General features: G+C 44.8%; 1 long non-coding RNA gene across 1 annotated transcript in view; it reads left to right on the top strand.

The window, feature by feature from the left end:
- Positions 1–23310, top strand: part of LOC142766914 (uncharacterized) — a 97625-nt gene extending 74315 nt beyond the window's left edge. The window contains exon 2 of the long non-coding RNA XR_012884657.1: positions 23063–23310. This is a non-coding gene — a long non-coding RNA (uncharacterized LOC142766914). The remainder of the gene's footprint in view (positions 1–23062) is intronic.
- The last annotated feature ends 695 nt before the right edge of the window (positions 23311–24005 follow it).

Below are 24005 nucleotides of genomic sequence, written 5' to 3'. Positions count from 1 at the left end.
GAACTTATCCATAATGGGCAGCGCACAAAAGGAAACACACAAGAGAAGGAATCAGGACAAGCGCTGGTCTAACAACTGAAAGTTTTATTTGAAAGAAAGCATATATATACATGTGTACACAGAAAATCAAGTGCTACGCAAGATTACATCCGATCAATGAAACCAATCTCCTGTTCAGATAAAGAAACAGATGGCTGGCTAACGCAAATGCCAACACTCTTCGCCATGTGGTAAGCCTCAGCAATCTCACGTGTCCTTTGATTATGATGGCGGTCGATGATTGCGGTTTGCTCAAAAGAAGGAATACAACCGCAATCGCGGCAATGGCTGGCGAGGTGAGACAGAACCCCACCCTTTAAAGAATTTTCATGCTCCCGTAGCCTAATATTAATACATCTACCAGTCTGTCCTATGCAGACACTCCCGCACGAGCAAGGAATTTTATAGACTACCCCTGTCGAACATGCGATATACTTCTTAACGTGCTTGATTGAACAAGTGCTATCAACCGCCCTCGTAATTCCCTTAACGCGTCTATGAATCTTGCCACATAAGCTACCCAATTTATTCCCACTCGTTTCTGCTTCCGAGCGTTTGCTAAAGAAAGTAAATAGTAACGCGCAGCCCACCAACCAACCAGCAACCTCTCAACGCGAGCAAAAGCGTTTTGCAGTGATTCCCTATGTACATTCCATTTCACATAGATTAAAAAAAGTTGGGGGGCAGTATGGGGTTGACGTTGTTTTTTCAAGTGGGAATAAATTGGGTAGCTTATGTGGCAAGATTCATAGACGCGTTAAGGGAATTACGAGGGCGGTTGATAGCACTTGTTCAATCAAGCACGTTAAGAAGTATATCGCATGTTCGACAGGGGTAGTCTATAAAATTCCTTGCTCGTGCGGGAGTGTCTGCATAGGACAGACTGGTAGATGTATTAATATTAGGCTACGGGAGCATGAAAATTCTTTAAAGGGTGGGGTTCTGTCTCACCTCGCCAGCCATTGCCGCGATTGCGGTTGTATTCCTTCTTTTGAGCAAACCGCAATCATCGACCGCCATCATAATCAAAGGACACGTGAGATTGCTGAGGCTTACCACATGGCGAAGAGTGTTGGCATTTGCGTTAGCCAGCCATCTGTTTCTTTATCTGAACAGGAGATTGGTTTCATTGATCGGATGTAATCTTGCGTAGCACTTGATTTTCTGTGTACACATGTATATATATGCTTTCTTTCAAATAAAACTTTCAGTTGTTAGACCAGCGCTTGTCCTGATTCCTTCTCTTGTGTGTTTCCTTTTGTGCGCTGCCCATTATGGATAACTTTTTCGTGTCAGATAGTGCTCAATGTACATGCCAGTGGCTGCTAATGTGAAATGAGAACAGGAGGATTCAGCTTTTAATTTCTTACGGCTTGCGCTTCGTATCTGCTTCCCCCCTTTAACCACCTCGAATTCATTCATGGTATATACTAGTTCAATGTATTCACGGCCCTGCGGTTCAACGCTCGCAAAACCTTTTTAAAACTAAGGAGGTTACACTCAGCGAGTATAATGTAGCAACCCTTTCTTGTCCGATAGTTCTCAATGTACATGCCAATGGCTGCTAATTGGGAGAGCAGCGTGCGCGTTGACTATTAGCCGAATGCTCCTGTCTTTGATTCCCTATTAGCAGCCATTGGCATGTACACTGAGCACTATTTTTTATTGTTAAACAACGAACAGAAAAAATCTCTCACCGGCGCTACCATGGAGGTCAAATGTTATAACTATTTCGGGTATGTGCCACTGGTGGTCACGTAATACAAGGGAAAAAGCATTACGTCACATGAGTGAAGACCAGCTTGTCGGCCCAACACGTGATCAAAACGTCAGAGCTTGCGGTAGGTTTTAGTACACTCGGTGCTGTGCTGTTTTTGAACCACCTGCGTGAGCCAGCCGGTCTGCGCCTAACCAAGGCGTTTCGACTAAAATCTACCGGGCGCCGTACTCCGAAGTCTTGCCAAGTCTCATTGCTGAAGTAATCTTGCAGAGAAGGTCACGTGTTGGGCCGACAATGCTGGCTTCAAAACAGCATGGCTTGCCAAGACTGGCCGCGCGATGTCACGCTCCTTCTTTTCTTTTTCTCCCTCCATGTTTCGTCCTCGTTCACCCTGACTTTACAATGGCGATAGTGCCGTTCACTTGCCAAGCGTGCGCCTAAAATAAAGGATGAGTTAAAAAAATCCAGCATGTCCACAGATTGAATGATGTAGAGTGGAGCAAAACTTCGGAGGGCTTTTTCGGTAAACTGTGAATCATCCATCCGTCCGTACGGCTTTCTGTGTGTCTGTCTGCCTGTCTGTCTGTTGGTGTCCTTCCGTCCGTCTGTCTGTCCATCCGTCTGCACCTGCCTGCTGAGTGAGTGATTGAACTAGGTGGTGACCTACCTCGACGAGCTAACAGGGACCGACTCACGCCTTTAGACGCTTCGCCCTAATTGAACATTTGCCCACAGAACGGCGGTGCACCTGTCTACACTCTAAGCTGCCCTTTACCCCCAAAAGACAGTCATCCGGGTTGGTTTCTTGTCCAAGCGTAAGTACCTGTTGTTGTCTCGTGTTATTTATTGCACGTATTACTAGTTAAAAGCTCGTCGTTATACACTAGAAGATTAAGTTTGGCTCAGTACTAATGTAAAAATCTTAGACAGAATGTTCCGAGGTTTTCAATATGTCATGCTAAAAATAGTGACGCAAAGGTGTCTCAATGAAAAAGTCAGCCCTGAAACACATGGCAGGGTAATGAATCTAGCACCTAATTGTCAGAGTTTTTGTTTGAATAGGCCCGTTGGATGGCTCTATGTTCTCCCGTTGTAGAGGAATTGTTATTCAGTTTTAGGGGCGAAGCTCCTTAAGCCGTGGGTCAGGCGTCCTCGATGTATGTAGTTGAAGATAGCCACCTCTCGTTTAGTTATGGGAATGTCCGCTACATAGTAGGACTAATAAACGATGAATGATGAATGTGATAAATATGAATTAGATTTGGAAGGTCTAATAACTATTTTTGAAGGATATCTATAAAAATAACAAGGCAGATATAAATGGGAAGAAAAAAAATTGGGCAGAACCCACGTACAAGGAGAATCGATTACATGCGAAGCCCGAATAAGAAAGGCTCTGCGTTTAGTTGAATTTAAGCGCTTGTGTTGTGTGTTCTGTGTTATAGTGGCTCCGCTTCCTACCAAGACTGATTCATACCAACTGGCCCGATACAAATGTTTATTGAATTGTTTATTAAGAAAGGTTGACTTGTCACTTTAAAATGATCACAACGTTACGAGGTGGAGGTAAATGATGCCCTACATCACTTCAGTGTCATGGGACGAAGTGTCTCTTCATAGAACGCTTCTGCTTTCGGCTCCGAGCATTGTTATCAAGTTTTTCGCTTTTTACGGGAGACGCTGCTCCCTGCCCCAAGGCGACGGACGCGGAGTCATCCACTGGTCCGCCCAGCCAGAGGTCTGCTATGGCGAGCTCCTCGGTAAATCAGCGCGCCTGGCCCAGAACCAGTGAGGCCAACGGTGATAGTCACTGCATCATGGCTGTGGACGTGGAGCCTTCTGCGGCTCTGTCCGACCATAGACCACCTTTGGCAAGCTCGTCGCGGAAACGAAGCACCTGTTCGAGCACCAGCGAGGACACGGAACTGTACTCGGCCACTGGCGACGACTCGTCGGATGACGACTTCGAGACCGTGAGAAGCAGGAAGGCCAAAAGAAGAAGTATCAAGTCGTCTTCACCAGCAGGGACATTAACGTCTCAGTCAAAAGGAGAATGCTGGCCGCACACCATCCTCTTCATGCCCGAGGACTCCACCATCAGCCTTCGAGCAGTAAACAGGCAAGCTCTCTCTATGTACTTTGAGGGGGTAGCACCAAACGACATTAAGGATATCCGGGTGAACACGCGGAAGAATATTCTAGCTGTGGACACAATGACTGCCAGCGCCATAGACAAGCTTCGCAGAGTATCAGATTTGGGAGGCATCAAAGTTCGACCGGTTATTCCAATGGACGGAGCCTGCACGGCGGGAGTAATCTACGACATTGATTTGGCCATAGCAAATTCGAACCTCCCAACTCTCATAAAACCAGCGAACGAAGGAGTTCTCATCGCGAATGTACTTCGCCTCGGAAACACCCGATGTGTAAAGATAATGTTCAAAGGAGATTCCATTCCGTCGCATGTCAAAGTGGGACACTTCCGACATCCTGTTCGACCATTTGTCCCTAAACCACTCCAGTGCCATAACTGCATGAAAATTGGTCACATCAAGAGTGTATGTACAAACACCACAGCATGCCCCCGATGCGCTGAGCCGCACACTGCAGACGCATGTCGGGCAACAAGTCTGAAGTGCAGAAACTGTGATGGTCCGCATGATGCTGCATCCAAGGAATGCCCTCGGATTAAGAAGGAAATCGCCATTATCAAACAAATGGTTAGGGACAATTCAACCCACAGAGAGGCTGCTGAAAGGGTACGGCGGCGACGTAGTCGCCGACGGAGGCGTGTAGGACAGAGTGTTGCGCATAACCCATTTCCTCCGAGCACGAGTGAAGTAGTAAGCACGAAGCGAAATGAAGTGGAGAAGCTCACAGCTGCGGATGAGTGGCCTACGCTTCCGCGTACGCAGCCGGCAAAGGAGCCTCCTGCGAGGCCTCGCCGCCCTACACCTTCCACCGAGTCTACTTCCGTTGAGGATGTGTCAAGGGTCGATCGACAGATCATCCCGATGTTACGATCCCTCGTCGCTGTCATGGCAGACATACTAAGAAGCCTGGGAACTCCAACCGCTCGAAGCGGGTTACAGGTGTTGGACGCGCTGAGCCCAGTCCTCGCCTCCCTCGCGTAGAGTCATGGCAGGAGATCAACAATCGTTCCGCAAAGACGTCAGAGAAGCATCAGTCATCCAGTGGAACGCAAGAGGACTTAGATCACGGATTTCCGATTTTCGTCAGTACGTGTTTTCTAACCGTTTCCCAATCATCGTAATATGCGAACCGAAATTATCAAACCCGATCAGGCTATCCGGCTACGAATCAATCCCGTCCAAAACCCGAAACGAAAGCAGCAAGGTCATTGTGTATATTCGCCGGGAGCTTACCTACATCATTCAACCTGTGTCGCCTCATGATGAGAACCAATATATTTGCCTGACTGTGAAGCAGAAAACCCTCACCTTCACATTAATAGGTGTCTACTTATCTCCCTCAGCCCGTTTTGATTGCCAAAGACTGGATGACATTCTTTCGAGCGTACCGGATCCGTGGATAATTATAGGGGACTTCAACGCCCACCACCCAATCTGGGGAAGTTCAAAAGTCAATACCACGGGCCGGAGGCTGGCTTCATTTGTATCGACTCATGAACTGCCTCTACTTAATGATGGGAGCCCTACATTTCTGCGAGGATTAACGTACAGCAGCTGTTTGGACTTGACGTTCGTGTCACGTCGCTTCGCCACAAGCGTTAAGTGGTTTTTAGACATCGAGACACATGGTAGCGATCACATCCCCAGTTATCTCACCATCGAAGGCTTTGCTAGCAACCACCCGCCGAAAACCGTACGGAGGATCGATCTTTCAGCATTCACAACCAACATTGAACACGCTTGTGAAAAAGGCTTAACCTCTGGCATTGAGCAAGCGATCAAACAAGCAGCGCAGAGTGCGATGCGCACGCTGGCATATTCTTCAAGGCCCTCAGAAACGGACATGGAGTTAGAGCGACTCCGTGCGATTCGTCGGCGTGCGGAGCGTAGATATCGACGCACAAAATCCATTCAAGATCTACGGATGGCCAGGCGCATGCAAAAGAAGATCCAGCGTCGTATAGACAAACTGGAGTTTCAACGGTGGGCGAAATTTTGCGCGAGTCTAGACCCTCGCAAACCGCTTTCTCAAATATGGCGAACCGTTCGAGGCCTACGCATATTTCCCCAACAACGTTTTCCGTTTAAAGCCTTGGCCCTTTTCCAAAATAGAAGGGATATCGAGGTAGCGGAAGACTTTTGTAGGAAGATTGCGGGCCCGCCAAATTGCACAGAAGCCCTTACTGCTGATTACACGCCACATTCACTGGACCCGCACCTGGACCTGCCTTTTTCAATGGAAGAACTGAATGTGGCTCTTGCTTCATGCAATAATCGATCGTCATCGCCTGGACCGGATGGCATATCATACCGCCTATTACGCAATCTCGGTGATCGAGCACGAAGTGCTTTGCTGGAAGTATTCAATGAGTCTTGGAGAGATGGAACGGTCCCCAGAGAGTGGAAAACAAGCCGGTTGGTTGCACTTCTCAAACCTGGAAAATCGCCTCTAGAGCTGACATCATACCGCCCAATAGCGCTGGCTAGTTGCGTAGGGAAGCTGATGGAGCGAATGATCCTTGCCCGACTCGAGTGGTTCCTAGAACGCCATAGAATATATCCAGACGCCATGGCCGGTTTTCGTCGTCTTCGGAGCTCCATTGACAATGTCATTGACCTGGTGACCTACGTACAACACCAGAAAATGAGCAGACGGTTATCTGTCGCACTATTTTTAGATGTCAAAGGAGCATATGACAATGTTTCTCACGAAGCCATACTTGACGCCCTCGAGTCAGTTGGTTTGGGTGGGCGAGTGTACCGCTGGATCCAATGCTACCTACATATGAGATCATTGTTTATGCAAACTGATGATGGGCCGACTTCTGAACATTATACACACCGTGGTGTTCCTCAAGGTGGTGTATTGAGCCCCACACTGTTCAACCTGGTTCTGATCGGTCTCGTTGAACGCATACCAGATTCCGTGCAGATATCTCTCTATGCAGATGATATTTGTGCCTGGACATCAGGTGTAACACGTCCTCAGGTACGTGCGAGACTCCAGAAAGCAGCGAATTCAATATCGGCGTACCTTAGAAAACAAGGCCTCGAGATTTCTCCTGAGAAATCGGCGCTGGTCGCGTTCACGCGGAAGGCAATGACGTCATATCCCATCGCCATCGATGGACACAGTGTCTGCTACGCCAGGACCCACAGGTTTTTGGGGGTCACGATCGATCGAAATCTCTGCTGGAGTCCCCATGTGGCCACTCTAAAGAAGCGCCTAACGGCCATCGCACAACTTTTCAAGTTCCTCGGAGGCAAAACGTGGGGCACATCAGTGCACGCGATGTTGCATTTGTACAAAACGCTGTTTCTGGGGTACCTGCGGTATAGCTTGCCGGTTCTGACGAACGCTTGCAAAAGCAATATACGCACAATAGAAAACGCCCAGGGCCAGGCACTCAGAGTTTGTCTTGGATTACCACGCTGTACATCAACAGCGGAAACCATCGCAATCGCCAAAGATCATCCGGCCACAGTGCACATTACTTTGGAGGTGCTTAGAGCTCATATTAGACACCTTGCTCGCGCCCCTGCCCACCACCTAGCTTCGCTTCCAGAAGATCGACCGAGTGCCTCCTTCTGTAAGAGAGTATTGACTTTCCGTGAGTGCCTTCCAACAGTCTACACGCCTCCGGAACGGATACTAACACCTCCTTGGTGCTTGGACCGACCAAAATTGCGCTTGACAGTGCCGGGGATTCACAAGAAGGCGGAGCTCTCGGCGCCAGCTTTAAAGCAGATGATTCTACTCATGCTACACGAAGAATACAAAGATCTTGTCAAACTTTACACGGATGGCTCGACAACTGTTGGAGGATCTGCAGGAGCTGTGATCTTCCCAGCAAGAGCCGAAACCATCCAGTTCAGAACGTCACACAAGACGACATCGACAGCCGTGGAGCTCGCGGCACTCCGCAGCGCACTCCGCAGGATTGACCAAGAGACACCACAAAAATGGAGCATTTTTACTGATTCGAAACCAGCTCTCCAATGTCTACAAAATGCTCTACGTCGTGGACCTCAAGACCAATTGGCGCTCGAAATACGACAACTGTACCATCACCTAAAAGACGAAGGACATGACATATCTTTTCAGTGGTTACCAGGCCATTGCGGCATCATCGGTAACGAACATGCCGACAATGCAGCTAAGAATGCACACGAAAATGGAGTGATGGAACCTATTCCACTATCAAGAAGCGACGCAGCAGCAAAGATTAATACGCTTGCGCAGGATGTCGCAAGGTCTATGTGGAATACGCCCGGTTTTCTCCACACCCGTCTTCACCGCCTGGACCCATACCTACGACTTACTATTCCATCTGGCCTACCCCGATCCGAGACGACCCTTCTCTGCCGTATGTGGCTTGGGGTGTCTTTCACGAACGCTTTTACCTGCCGCATCGGAATGAGAGACAGCGCTACATGCGACCATTGCGACAATGACGAAACAATTGAACATATTTTATGTCAGTGCCCCCAGTACAGCTCTCAGCGACAGTCCCTCTCAGCAGTGTTTGCTCGCCTCGACGACCAGCCATTTTCTGAACAGTCAATCTTGGAATGTCGGAAAGATCGAGCTTCACGCCAGAAAGCAACGAAGGCGCTGATGAAGTTTCTGCGAGCGACCCGCCTCGTTGAACGATTGTGACACTACTGTGTGCGAGTGTGTGTGTGTGTGTTTGTGCTTCTCTTCCTCCCTTTCCCCTTTTTTTTCTTGTCTCCCCTTACCCCTTCCCCAGTGCAGGGTAGCAAACCGGATATGTTTTCTGGTTAACCTCCCTGCCTTTCCGCATTAAATTTTCTCTCTCTTTCTCTCAGTGTCATGATTATCATGTTTTGATGTCTCGTTTACCTTCGTCATCTATCCACGTCGTGTGATACCAAGTTTAGTATATTTAAAGGAAGAAAAACTGCCGCAGGCGTGCTATTAGCGTGATATGTTGTCATGTTTTTACATGACATGTGTGCCAAGACTATCATGTTTGCACCAGTCATAAATTTCATCATTCATTGACGTAACGTAACACCAAATTTGTTACATATGGAGCTAGCAAAACGGCCGCAAACGCATCATGAAGGGCCCAATATACTCCAATGTAGCGTTGACGCGCACGCACGCCTGGGCACAGCCACGCAACGTGGGCAACATGCGAGCACTCTTTAGTCTGACGCCACGTGCGACCAGCGTCCGTCGGCGCGTCCCGCCGGCAAACGGTGCGAAATGCGACATGCTGCATTTCGCGCCAATGCGTTACCCAGCCAACACTCAGTCTCCCTTTTTACGCGACGGAGGGAAACCAGACGCGCTGAAACGTTCATGCATCCGCGCAACGCAGCAGGGTGCGCGCCTGCGAGTATATGGCAGGACCGGCGCCTGGCATGGCAACGTCAGCATGACGCGACGAAATGAACGCCGGTGTCACGCTGGTGAGCATGCGCACCGCGTCATGTCGAAATGTGTTGGCGTCTTGACTTTGGCATGTAGTGATGTTCTCACATGACACGCTTTTCATGATCATGTTTTCACCTGTCAGATACCTTCGTCATCCATTGGCGTCGCGTGATACCGAGTTTGGTACATGTGAAGCTAGCGGAACAGCCGCGAGCGCATCATGAGCGTAGAATGTATTCATGTTGTTACATGACACGCATCTCCACTTTATCGTGTTTGAACGAGTATCATATCTTCGTCGTTCATTCACGTCCCGTAATACCAAATTTAGTACCATTGACGCTAGCGAAACGGCCGTGAGCGCATCGTGAGCACATAACGTAGTCATGTTGTTACATGACACACATGTCATGATTTTCATGTTGGGGACTGTAGCTTGTGTTTTCCATGCAATCATGTCATACTATACCAGTTTTGCAACAATCCATGCGAACAAAACCACTGCAAGTGTTGCAGGACCACCAAATAAAAATCATGACTTTCATGAGATAAATATCATGATTTTCATGTTATGACTTGTCAAGTATATTCTCCATATAGTCATGCTATGCGTTATCAAGTTTGGTATTGATACCACTATCGAAACGGCCAGGAGAGCTGAAGGTCACAGGCGGCTAGATAGATATATATATAGTTAGGCTCAATGTCGCCGAATTTCGCTAAGAAATGCTTCGCATTTAAAATTGGCCGATACCACGTACAATGAAAATCGATGATATATGAAGAACGAATAAGGAAAGTTGATATGTCAATTTAAAATCACCACAACGTTATGATGTGGAGGCAAATTATGCCGTACACAACTACTGTGTCATTCCTTACAGAAATGCCATATATGACCCTAATATAGGCTATATGTGGCCACAGATAAGCATATAAGTCAGCATATGTGGCCACATGTAAGCATATATGTCAGCATATGTGGCTTCTATTTACCATATATTGATGTATATCTGGCGGAATCAGTTCATGTATGGGGTTATATACAGCCATATATGACGCAGTTGGCCCTTATACAGAGTCAAATCCGGCCTTATAAGGCATGGCCACATCATATATAACATATAAAATGAATCCTTATATGTGACAGTGCTCTCTATTATAGAATAAACCACATTTAGCACCGTGATTAGTTACATTTATGCGGATTGTAATATATGACTATTTGTACACAAAGGTGACCTGCTTATTTTCTACAACAGCAAGAGTATTTATTATATTTGTTGTTTCTGCCATTAAAACAAAATTTCAGGTCAGCTTTGTGTACGTGATAGTTGCAACTATGCGTGCATTCTTGTAATTTAACTCCTAACTTTTTCATAGCATGTAGGTTTGAAACAAGAATTAGCAATTTTATGACATAAATAATGTAGACGAGAGCAGACATGTTTTACAAAGAAGGAATCGGGTCAGGTCACAAAACGTATTGAAGCTCCCGAACCTCGCTATTATTTTGAGCAATCCTATATAGTATTATTTAAAAACGAAATGCATGCAACTTATATTGTTCACATTATGCATTGTTTGAAGTGGCAGCAACAAATAGTAATTTCAATGCATTTTTTGCTTCCACATTGGTGGACAAAACTGCTGATGATTTGAAGTTTTTGATGGCTTTATTCTCCCTTTATATATCAAAATTTCAGTTAACCCTGTTGACTCCCTATCAGCGATTGCTTTCAGCGTCCATTTAACATAATTGCATGTGCAGTGCAATGTTTAAGGGCGTATCTTCAAAAACAAAAAAGGAACCTATGTGAATGGAACTTGAAGGCACTATTATGATAAAATTCAAGATGGTAGTTGTAATAATTTATGGCAAAATACACCTTGCGTTTCCTTTGGCTACGTGTAATGTTCTTGGCTGTGCACATAGTAAATTTATTGAAAATTTGATGATTGCACTAGTAAACAATTAATTTGGTGCAATGTTTGAAAGTGTCAAATAAATCCCACATTGTACACAGATACGTTAAGAAAAGTGCAACTGACTGACTGTCGTCCGCAGTTGGCTTTATCAAGATTGGAAAATCGTCAGCGGGAATGAAAATGTCCACGTCATAAGTAACAACACTGCCCTTGTATACAGTGAGTAGAGATAACTGATTTATTTGTGACTCTGTCGATTTCCGTGATGTTCCGTAGGCTTTGCAGTGCACTACGGTGTAGAACATGAACTGCCAGAACATTCTTCCGTGAGTTGGTCCTCACGTCTTTATTCTGATTTGGAGCGAGTCCTTCGAGATATGCAGAGAGGACTTGCCTGTTAAGCCACCGTAGGTTGGCTGAAAGGTCTACAGCCATGAAGAGTATAGTGTGTGGCCCACGCTGCGTGGTAGCCTGCACGGTGGATATACTCGCTGTCGACGATGTTCGTACCAGTCTCCTTTTTGCATTGCGGCTTATGACTACTGTGTAGTCGTCATCTGATGACTCGAAGCCGACGGAGTAGAGCTGTGTTACCTCGCTGCCTGCGCCGCTTGAGGTAGTCCCACGTTTCGTAGCCGCGGCCAGATGTAGTCGTTGTCCACGTCGAAAAACCTGAGAGGCTTCTTCATCCATTCTCGCAAGGAGAGAGCGGTAGCTCCCAGAATTTGCGGGAAAAGAAAATCATGCGACTTGAACCACTTTAATTGTGGAATAGTACTGTGTATTAAAGAAAGTTGAAAGTGTCTCAATGAAGGTTTCGCACATGGCTGCATTTTGTGTAAAAGAAGGGTGGCATAGTTAAAAGCTCGAGCAATATTATGTTATTACTGAGTTGCGCGAAAATTTTTAAATCCAAAAGGAACACACCTGGACACAGCGCACACTGACAACTGAAACTTTGTCGGAGAAAACAGACATATATATGTGGTTAGAGAACATCTGCGGTGAAAGAAAATGATAAGATGAGCAGACAGATTCTATAAATGATGCACTTCCACAAAAGCTACCTCAGTAGCAAGCAACAAAACCAAGAGTTACGTGACACATGAACCACCAGCTCTGTTTATGAAATACGCGTCTTCAATTTCCCGCGCTACCATGTCCCTGAATCTCGCTTTAACTACCGTATCATCAAACAAGGGTGCGCAGCCGCACTCTCTACAATGTGAAGACTGGTTAGAGAATGGTTGTCTCTTTAGAGAAACTTTGTGATACACAATTATAAAATTGAATCCTGAATAATGCTTCCCGCATGACAGCGCAGTGCTGTTCACCACACGTTGTCCACACGGTGAAAGAAAATGATTAGATATCTGCTTATCTAATCAATTTTTTCCACCTCACGTGTTCTCGTAACCACATACACATGTCTGTTTTCTCTAATACAGTTTCAGTTGTTAGTGTACACGGTGTCCAGGTGTCTTCCTTTTGCACTTCACATTTTTTCGCGCAACTTCGTTAAGTTGAATTATCAACTCGCCCAGCAGACCGTGCTTCTCAATATTATGTGTGTAAAATGTTTTAAAACTTTATGCGCCCACTACGCAGTCGTGAGGACATACGCGCAGTAACATGTGTGCCTTTTGTAATGGTTGGCTGTTTTTAAACCGCGAAGTCCCGTTGGTAATAACATGTTTTGATGCCAGATGACAATGCACGCTTGTAACATGTAATATTTCTGCGATATTAAATGTGCTGTGAAACCTGTATACAGAATGCGTGCATTTGTTAAGCATGACAGTTGTTTTCCTTGCATTTCCAACCAGAGGAAATTATTTATGTTTTATTTCCAAGCAGATGAATAGCTGTGTGGTGGAGCACTTACTTTCAATGCAAATGGCCTGCATGATTTCGATAATCACTGAAACCCAAAAATTTATATTATTTGTTTTATTTGCATTCTCTCAATTTTCGGTTATGGACAAGACAATTTTTCACTGAGAGCCACCGACGCCTACGCCGGAATTTCTGCGGAACGAGCTTTTTACCACTGTTACATTAATGGTGCATTATTGGCAGAATGGAAAGTGCGTTTCGTTTAAAAAAGACTTTTTTTAGGGTCCAGTTGGCCAGAAATATCGCTAAAAGCCTCCGTTCCCACGCGCACAGAGACCTATAGACACCAGTTTTAGCAGTCACGCTATAGGCCATTCCTAGTCACAATACTTGTACATGAGCCCTGCACGGTGATCTAGTGGCTAAGGTACTCGGCTGCTGACTCGCAGGTTGCGAGATCGCATCCCGGCTGCGGCGGCTGCACTTCCGAAGGAGGCGGAAATAATGTATGCCCGTGTGCTCAGATGGCGGTGTATGTTAAAGAACCCCAGGTGATCGAAATTTCAGGAACCCTCCACTACGGCGTCTCTCATAATCATATGGTGGTTTTGGGACGTTAGAACCCACAAATCAATCAATACTTGTACATAGCAAGCTTGCATACCAATCGCTTTTGACCGAACTCCTTAAAGGTTGATTATAAACTCATTTAGGTTATTCAATGCGCACGCAATTCATATGGTCAACAGCAAGTCCATATTTCGTTTTGACTCACTTTGGACGCTCCATTGGCACGCCAGAAAAGTTTAAATAAACACAGTGCGAAAAATGTTTTTACGAAACTCAAATTGGGTTCTTTTATGCTATTTATTAATGCCAAGTCGGATTCAATAAAGCAGAATATTTACTTGCACCGCACTCTGCCTTGGACCGTGTTGACATAGGTTCAAGATAAGAAAAATCACATGAAAGACTGACGTATTTAAAAATATTTTTTTACCAAAAGAATCAGATGATGTAACCAACTGCCTTCTAACATTGCCTCTACTATCTAAAATATCTTGTTTATTTGATGTGAGTACTAGTGTGTTGCATTTTATTTGGGTATGTTACAATATTTATATATGTATTTGTGTTGCAGATTGTGATTAAGGCGACTTTGGTCATTTGTTTGGATGACTACGTATCTTTTTTGTATTCTACTTTTTGTAAACGTTCCCCCACTGTAATGCCAATTGGTGCTGAGGATAATGAAATAAGTAGATAAATAAAGAAAACGTCCATAAATAAGCAATATATTTAGGCTCCAAGAATGTATATATTCAGGGAAAGTGGACTAACAGGGACACGTGCCCACTACCAACTATATATGTTGGTAGGTCACATTTGTAGCTATTATTTCCTGAGAATAACTCGAGATATAATGAGCATAACTTGAACAAGGATGTTGAAGGGTTATGTACAGCCTTTGTTTTGAACACGATGGTGACTGCAAGCAGACCTTTCAACAAATAGCTATATTTCAAGCCGAAGAATGATTTGTGCGACTATAATTTTTGCCGACGACACAAGCTAAACTCATATAGATGAATCATCTGAATACCTATATATATAAAGGTATCCATATAAGGCCATGTTTAACCTTATATTATTGCTTCTCTATATAGCCATATATTCATGATGGCCATATATGACCGAATAAAGCAACACCCATACATGGGTATATAAGGGATTAGGAATATAAGGTTGTATAGGCCCATATATGGCTACATAAGGAGTTGGGCATATCAGGTTGTGTGAGGCCCATATATTGAAATTCTATATGAAGCTTGATATGCCCAGTTCCTAATGTAGCCATATATGTGGATTTTTATATTAGTCCGTATATAAGATTTTTGTAATGAATGATCATCATGTTTGGATTTGGTTTACCTTCGTTATCTATTCACATCACATGATGCCAAATTCAGTATATGTGAAGCTAGTAAATTCGCCGTGAGCACGCTATGAACCTGGTATGTTGTCATGTTCTTGCACGACATGCGTGGCATGATTATCATGTTTGCACCAGTGATATACAATCAATCCCACTACCATCTCTCGCATCACGCTGCCTGATCTCTTGCCTATGCCTCCTGCACAGTTTCTTTTTCCGCCCGAAATCAAGACACGAACTTTTGCAGCCTCCTAACAGAACTTCTTCTCGCATTAGCCATTCTATCCCCATTGCACCAATCAACGACTGTACATCTGCAATGAACGACTCCTTTTCCCCAAGCAATTACACTTTGGGATCGCCTCCCCGACTCCATAGTTACCCCGCCTGACCGCACGTCATTCCGCGCAAAATCGGAATCCCACTTCGATTCCACCCAATAACCCATGGCTGTAGATATATCCCACCAGTGTACTGCATGTATAATTTTTTGCCATATTGTTTTTATAGATTTTCGCAGTCAAAATTTTTTTTGTTTATTGTTTGATTAATTGTTGTTATTTTGACTAAACTACCATATGCCTATTTAGAACTGTATTGTTTATGATAAGTAGTTTACACTGAATTGTACACCCTCACAGCATATTTGTTGCCCCCCCCCCCCTTATGTAATGCCCTCGGGCCTTTAAGGATGCAATTAATGAAATAAAAAATTATCTTCGTCATCCATTGTCGTCACCTATCACCAAATTTGATATATGTGGAGGTAGAGAAACAGCCGCGAGTGCAACATGAAGGGCCCAATATACTCAACCGTGACGTTGACGCACGCAAACGCTGGGCACAGGGACGCTATACGTTAGCAAAATGCGAGAACTCTACAGTTTGACGCCAGGCGAGACCAGCGCCCCGGGCGCGGCCTGATGGCAACGGGCGCAGAATGCGGCATGCTGCATTTCGCGCCGATGCGTTACCAAGGCAGCACTGCGTCTGCCTGTTTCTGTGACGGAGGGATGCCGGATGCGCTGAAACGCGCATTCGTCAAAGCAGCGCAGCGTGGCGCGCACCTGCGCTCATACGGAAGAACCAGCGTCTGGCGGGGCAACGCCGGCATAACGCGACGAAACGAACGCCGGTGCGCACGCGCGCGCTGTCACGTCGAAGTGTATTGGCGCCTTGATTGTGGTCATGTCATATGACACGCATCTCATGATTATCATGTTTGCACCAGTCGCATACCTTCGTCATCCATTGACGTCACTTAATACCAAATTTGCCATCTGTCAAGCTAGCGAAACGGGCATGAGTGCATCGTGAGCGTGGCATGTAGTCATGTTGTTACGCGACACGCATGCCGTGATTATCATGTTTGGCTGTGTCATTGACCTATGTCGTCCGTTCGCACCACATGGTACCGAATTCGGTACATGTGAAGCTAGCTGAACGGCCACGACCGCATGATAAGCATGGCATGTAGTCATGTTGTTACATGACATGCATCTCATGTATATCAGGTTTGCACCAGTCTATACCTTCATCATCTATTCACGTCCAGTAATACCAAATTTGGTATAAGTGAAGCTAGCGAAATGGCCGCGAGCGCATCATGAGCGTGGTATTTAGTCATGTTGTTACACGTGTTACAATTTTCTTGTTAGGGTCTGTCACTTGTGTTTGTCATGCAATCACGTCATATAATACCAGTTTTTTAACATGTAATGTGAACGAGAGCACTGCAAGAGCAGCAACACCTTGAATTATAAATTATTACATTCAAGACATACATTTCACGATTGTTGTGTTATTACTAGTCAAATATGTTCTTCATAGAGTCATGTTATGGCATACGAAGTTTGGTATCGATACCATCATCCACACGGCCAGGAGAGCTAAAAGTCGTTGGCGGCTAGATATAGATAGATAGTTAGATAGATGAATAGATAGATAGATAGATAGATAGATAGATAGATAGATAGATAGATAGATAGATAGATAGATACGCTCAATGTCACCAAAGTTCGCAAAAAAATGCTTTGCATTTCACAGAATCTGAACACATATAAATACATGGCGCGCTTCGACAGGTATGTTCCTTGTCACTTTTGTTATTTATGCTGCATCTACAGGGACTATAAAAGCCAGATTAAAGGGGGTCCGACTCGGCTACGGCCTCTCTTTTACCAAGCGAAGAAAACACATTGGACAGTCTTACTGGCATTTATGTATGCAAGTGATATAGTACTATGAGCCGACAACAAGAAAGACCTGCAGGGATTGATAAAGATCCGTGGCAACAAGGAAAATGGGTTAAATATGAAGTTCCGCAGGGAAGAATTGGCAATCATGATTTTTAATGATAACAAAGGCAGTGAGCATAAGATACTGTAAGTGACGCTAAAAATATTGGATAAATACAAATATATCGGCGTATGGATAAATAAGGGGGGCGAGTACCTAAGGGAGCATGAAAGATACGTAATGACCGCTGCGGCGGCTGCATTTCTGATGGAGATGGAAATGTTGTAGACCCGTGTACGCAGATTTGAGTGCACGTTTAAGAACCCCAAGTGGTTGAAATTTTCTGAGCCCTCTACTACGGCGTCTCTCATATTCATATTGTGATTTTGGGAGGTTAAACTTCACAGATCAATCATCAATCATCAGATACGTAATGACTTAGGGTGAAAGGAATGCAGCTGTACAGGGTGACATAGAATGGTCATCGTTTGTGTGCAATAAGGTGGCAGCAAGATATAATTTGAGGAGCGAATGAGAAAAATAGGAAAGGAGCGTTGGGCTAGGAAATTTTTCAGCTTCTTGTACATGAAGAATGTCGATACCAATCGGAGGAAGCGAACTCTAAATTTGTCAAGCAAGCAATTAGACATCAGCAGAATAGCAAGCCTAAAGCAAACACCGGTTAAGAAGAAGGTGAAAGAAACAGAAAGGGACATGTGCAATAAGGGAATGCTTAAGAATTCTCTGGAGACCTGCCAAGCTTTCAAGCGGTAAATTCTAAAAGAAAAGATCTGCCATAATTTTCAGGGTAGTTTGCTGCTACTTGAGTATTGCGGATCAAGACGTTCCGAGCCAAATACGATGACACAGACACGATATGTAGTGCATGTGGAGAGGAGGAGGAAATGGCTGAACATTTGATAATGTTTTGTAAAGAGCTCCACCCTATAGTCTGAAATAATGGTGCGGAATTTTTCAAAGCATTGGGGTTTAGGGAAATAGAAGGCAAAATAAGCTTCAAACGGGTACAAATAACCCGGAGGAGACTAACTGATTGGTGGCTACAATCAAGGCTCGAGTTAAATGCAATCCTTAAACACATAGTGATTATACTTAAGATTATGGCTAGGTGGCGTGAGGTACCACTCGATCTATGGGGTATGGCCGTATTCATCCATCCATCCATCCATCCATCCATCCATCCATCCATCCATCCATCCATCCATCCATCCATCCATCCATCCATCCATCCATCCATCCCTCCGTCCGTCCGTCCGTCCGTCCGTCCGTCCGTCCATCCATCCATCCATCCATCCATCCATCCATCCATCCATCCATCCATCCATCCATCCCTCCGTCCGTCCGTCCGTCCGTCCGTCCGTCCGTCCGTCCATCCATCCATCCATCCATCCATCCATCCATCCATCCATCCATCCATCCATCCATCCATCCATCCATCCATCCATCCATCCATCCATCCATACATACATACATACATACATACATACATACATACATACATCTATTGAATACGTGGGAAGAAGATGCGAGATGGCGGTACTTGAGGGGTTCACTAGGCGGATGGACAGACATACTGACAGACAGGCAGATAGATGGATGGGCATATGGATGGATCAACTGTGATTTTCTAAACTGCGAAAAAGCTGGGACTTTTTCTAAACACATTAAGTTTATAGACTGCGAGACGACTCTATGCCCTCCAATAGTATAGTACTGAGTACTCAATATCGTTAACCACTTTTTGTAACTGCAGATAGCGGCTTTGGCATGCTGACAATGATGACTTTCAGACTCTACACGTAAGAGCGGCTTTCTGTTCTCCTGTTGTAGAATACCAAGTACTCCTAACTAATTATGAAACAGTTTTTCCACACACACACACACACACACACACACACACACACACACACACACACACACACACACACACACGCACGCACACGCGCACACGCGCACACACGCGCACACACACACACGCGCACACACCGAGAAAGAGATGAGTTTTTCTCGCGTGACATCTTCAGCACAACCTCGTCATCTAGGATGACTTAATGCTCTTCCATGGTAGAGTACAAAGTACTCTTACTTGTTAAACAAGTGACCTGAACACACACTGAAACTGGGATAGCTTATCACTCTTCATAAAAAAGCACGTCGTACTCTATGTCCTCCAAGGTTTGTTCTGTACATAGTCTGACGGAAGTGAAAAAATCCCCAGACATCTCCAGCAAAGCTCATGTAGCCATAGGGACGGCTTTATGACCTCCCATAGTAGAGTATGAAGCACTCTAATTCGTTTACAAATTTTTTCTAAAATACTGTTGTGTGTCGTGGCACATAAATGTGCGATGTGTATGTGTTCCTTATTGCTGGAGTGCGATAGGATTTTTCGTGTGGTCAGCCCTGCGTTTTATTTGGACCAAAATAATGTTTTAGTCATCATCATCATAATGAAAATGAACGTTTTTGAAACAGTAGAGCGCGTATCCTGTTCCAACGCGTCCATAATTTATTCTAAACACTTTTACAGTGAATATTTTTTTACGATGGAAGGTTATATAGCCGCGTGCAAAAAAAAAACTCACAACATATGCACGATGTGAGTGACGAGTTGGGCGAATGACCGGGGGATAATTTGGGTAACCGTGAATTGCCCCAAAAGTGATCTCTCCAACATGCAAATGAGTGACAACACTTGTGCACAGTACGCAGATTGTTGTAAAGCGAACCTACTACTTGGTGTGATCGTCGGCCTGGCTTAACGTCCTGCTAAAATGCAATGTCCTGGTCCATGACTGTTCGTTTTGAATGTTGGCAATTTTCATCAACATTTTGTGAAACCAATGGAAGTCTTATACCTTTTAGCTGTGCCGAGAACTCTGGCCAAGGAAATTATGCTTAAACGGAGCATTGATGGCACCAACGTTCAGGTAGCGAACGCTTCTGGCAGTTTGCCGCTGCTATCTGCTTTCTCACCGCCTTCAGGACCACTTGCCGGCGTCGCCATGCTGCAGCAGCTTGCGGTCGGGTGCTATATGTGGTGATGTTGGCTGCCGCTAGCCCGAAACCCCACAGAGAAGAGGCAGAAACAGACCGAGGGACCAATTTTACTGTGTCGAACGATGGCCGCCACTGCTTGCGGCCAGCGGCTGTTAACCGCGTGCCACGAGCGCACCCGCGATCATCGTTATTCTTTTCCACCTATACGATTGGAGTGCTTGTGGTCGCCGCTCGCAGCGTGTGTAAACCAGGACTACGGACAACGGAGAGACAAGGCTTAATGCTCAGGTGCTTGGCACCCTAAAAGGCTAATTGGCGTTGGCTGTGTTCACGTCAGCACGAGTAATGCTAAGAAGCATCCAAATGTGAAGACATTAGCCAAAGAGACCATCATGCACCACATATCACGAAAACCTGTGCTATTACATGAAGTGACCTCACAGGATGGCTTCTACATCTTGACGTCGTCAGATGGCCAAAAGTAGCTCAATTGAAGAAGTTCCGAAAAGCCACCTTGCCTCCGGTTACCGTAATTTTCAAAAGAGACAAAGCAGGTGTAATAAAAAAGATGCGTAAGCATCACTTATGTTCTGTGCAATGTCTATCAAGTGCTAAAATATGTGAGTATAGGTATGTTGGCATGTGTTGCTTGTGTTACTGTGGTGAACTTAATATCGACAATCGTTTTTAGCAACTATACGCTTTAAAAGATGTTTTTACACTTGTCCTTTCGTAAATATTTCATTGTGTTAAGCGTAGGTACGGTGAAACTTGACATAAAGATAGTTGCAACTGGATAGCGCAAAGAATCCATAAAAGAGAGCCTGCTGATATTGCCAGTTCACGTGTTGGCTGTGCCTCTGCTGGTAATTGAAGTGGATTTTTATCAGAGAAAGTGCTTATCCCGAGCATTGGTCTATGACGAGAGAACAGACATGATCACCGCCTTGAACCGGCAAGCACTTTCTCGATCGCATTCTTCCACTAACCTAACTCCAAGAACTAGATTCAAGATGGATCCTGTGTGGAATGCAGTACCTCTAACGGAGGAGAGAATGAGCACACAGATTCAAACAGGATAAAATGCAACAGACAATAGCTTGGTGAAAACATTTCCTGCCCGCGGAGGAGCAGAACGCTGGTAGCTGTGACCCCAAGGCCAGCATAGTAACCCCTAGGCTTTCTAAGCACAATCGCCGAGCATGATACAGCCTTGATAAGTTTAAGTGAGAGGGTAGGAAAGGGAAGTGATGGTGAAAAAGTGAAAAACGAGGAAGAAAGAGTAACGTTAAATATAGAAAAAACGACAAAGACCAATATAGAAAGAATTACAGAGAAAGAGAAACAAATTAACTGAAAGAGATAATATAAAGACAAAGAGGAAGCAATCTACTGTAAGAGAGAACGAGCGAACGAGCGAAACAAAGGGAACAAATGAAAATATTAAGAGAGAAAGACAAAAAATACAACTTGAAGAAAAATGCAGTGAACAAGAGAGAGATAGAGACAAAGAGAGAGAGACAGAGAAAGAAAAAATAAAAATAAAAAAGACTGCAAAATCACATCAATATAATTCGCATCAATATACTGGGGTGCTTCTTTGGTTTTTTTATTCCTATCCGTAGTAAACAGTTATTATCATATTTGCATTGAATTCACCCTATTCGACTTCTGTAGAAAGGAGGCTCAATCAATTTAAGCTATTTTTTCTGCCACTAAGCTTATCATCAGTGAAAGTTGTTGAGCTGTTTGGTGCTTGCTGCAAGGTGTTGTAAGACGCAGTTAACTTAGAAAAACTCTCCAAAGAGCGTCTTTCTTTTGGCGTGGTTTTCTTAGTTGTTTGTATATTAAAAACCTTGAACCTCCCTAACATGCGGCCTCATATCAGAATCAATACCAGAAGCTACCTTATTTCAAACGCACAGCTAAGTAGTTCCCGCGCAGGATCCTGTCCTTGCTAGCTTTAGGGGACCTGGGGCTGGCCTACAGCTAATAAAATGCAGTGCTATTCGTTAAATTATACCAGTGCTAAATAAACATACACATTATGAAATAGAGATGAACTTTCCTATGCTGGTGCTGACGACAATTATGATAAGTTCATCATTTTGCTGTAGGTTTCCTAGCATCAATTGGCAGATTGATTGGAAGATAGGTATATAAAAAGAAAAGGAGTGGTTGAGTGGCCTTTTGTTTCCTATGAAATGCTTCAAGTTGCAAATCAACTTTCGATTTATTCTCACTATTGCTATTGTCCAATAATTTTTATGGTCACGGAACGTCTTCTTCAACCTCTAAGGGAGTTAGGTATGGTGCGGAAAGCTGCCGTCCAGCGGCGTAACCGTCGCTTAGAAGCCATCTTTCTCCGGGTTGATTCCAGAAAGACGGGAGATGCGGCCGGTGATAGCTAAAAGTTCGCATGTATATTTGTGATTGCTTTTTGGGTAAAGGAGAAGTACAGATATGCACAGCTGAAGCAGCACGTGCACGTGATGAAGCAGTTTCGCTGCTGTGTATCGAGGTGCCGTTTTGGCTACAAGGTCGCTACTGAAGAGCTATTGCTATTTTGCTAGCCGACAGTTTGCAGGCCATTGAAGAACGCGAAGTCATCCACGACACGAAAAAAAATATACCACTTTAGCACGGATTCGAAGCATGTGACTGTGCGGGTGAGAGGCACTGAGAATTATATGACATGATCCGTGTAGACGACTTCACGATAAACAATATCTCTGCTGACAGACAAACCGCGCTTGAAGCCTGACATCATTTCTCGTGTTTTACAGCTTTCAAGCCACGGCCCTCAAGCCTGCAAGCATACCATGGGAATTTCGATTGGCAGGGAAACGATTGCAGTGGCCACAAAAGCGATCGTGTGCAAGGGGGGTTTCCAGCCTTGATGAACGGGCCATTAGCTACTCATAGTAACAACAAGAAGATCCAAGATTTTTGTATAAGTACTGCTTGAGCATGTCTTCTGAACTCTGAACTACCTGATTGCCGAGGGAAAGTGAAAATTTCTATTTCTATCTTATATGTGTTTGCGTAGCTTCATTTTCTTCAAAGAACGATAATATTAGGCATCCTGGTTTGCCAAAATGTTCGGTAATGAATGCCGATAGTGCGTCAGCGCCGGGCATCAAGCTCATGAAAGACCAAAATTGAAGAGTGCAATGAGAACTCAACGAGACAAACTGATCGACGCGTATGTGATGGAAGTATTGAGAACGAATGTCACGTTAGAAAACGATGTTTCCAAAGAGGACTGATACGTGCGAGAACTAGCAAAACTTTGCAAGCCTGAAAACGACAACAGCTATTATCAGGAAAGTATTTCATCGACGCTACAATCTGCTTGTGAGCCTAATCCAAACAGATTACCGCAAAGCGCAAGGATTTCCCTTTACATAAAATTATTCCGTAACCACTGCTGGAACGAGTGGCCTGAAATATTGGAAGTACGGCTTGCAAGGGAGAATGATCTTGTCATGCATTTATTTGTAATTTGCCTGAAGGATTATCCGGCGCAGAGCGCATTTCAATGCCGTTACTTTTATTTGGAGACCTGTTGGGCCAACTAAAGACATATTTTGCAGTAACGTAAGGTCTCTGCGTGTCGTCCGTGTACACAGTAAGCCACCAGCTGAAATTGGTGTTGTTTGCCCTGCCGCGGTGGTCTAGTGGCTAAGGTACTCGGCTGCTGACCCGCAGGTCGCGGGATCGAATCCC

Source organism: Rhipicephalus microplus, chromosome 7 (assembly GCF_043290135.1).
Source record: "Rhipicephalus microplus isolate Deutch F79 chromosome 7, USDA_Rmic, whole genome shotgun sequence".
NCBI classification, from domain to species: Eukaryota; Metazoa; Arthropoda; class Arachnida; order Ixodida; family Ixodidae; genus Rhipicephalus; species Rhipicephalus microplus.
The sequence above is the reverse complement of the archived record's forward strand: the minus strand, read 5'-3'. Positions and strand labels throughout refer to the sequence as shown.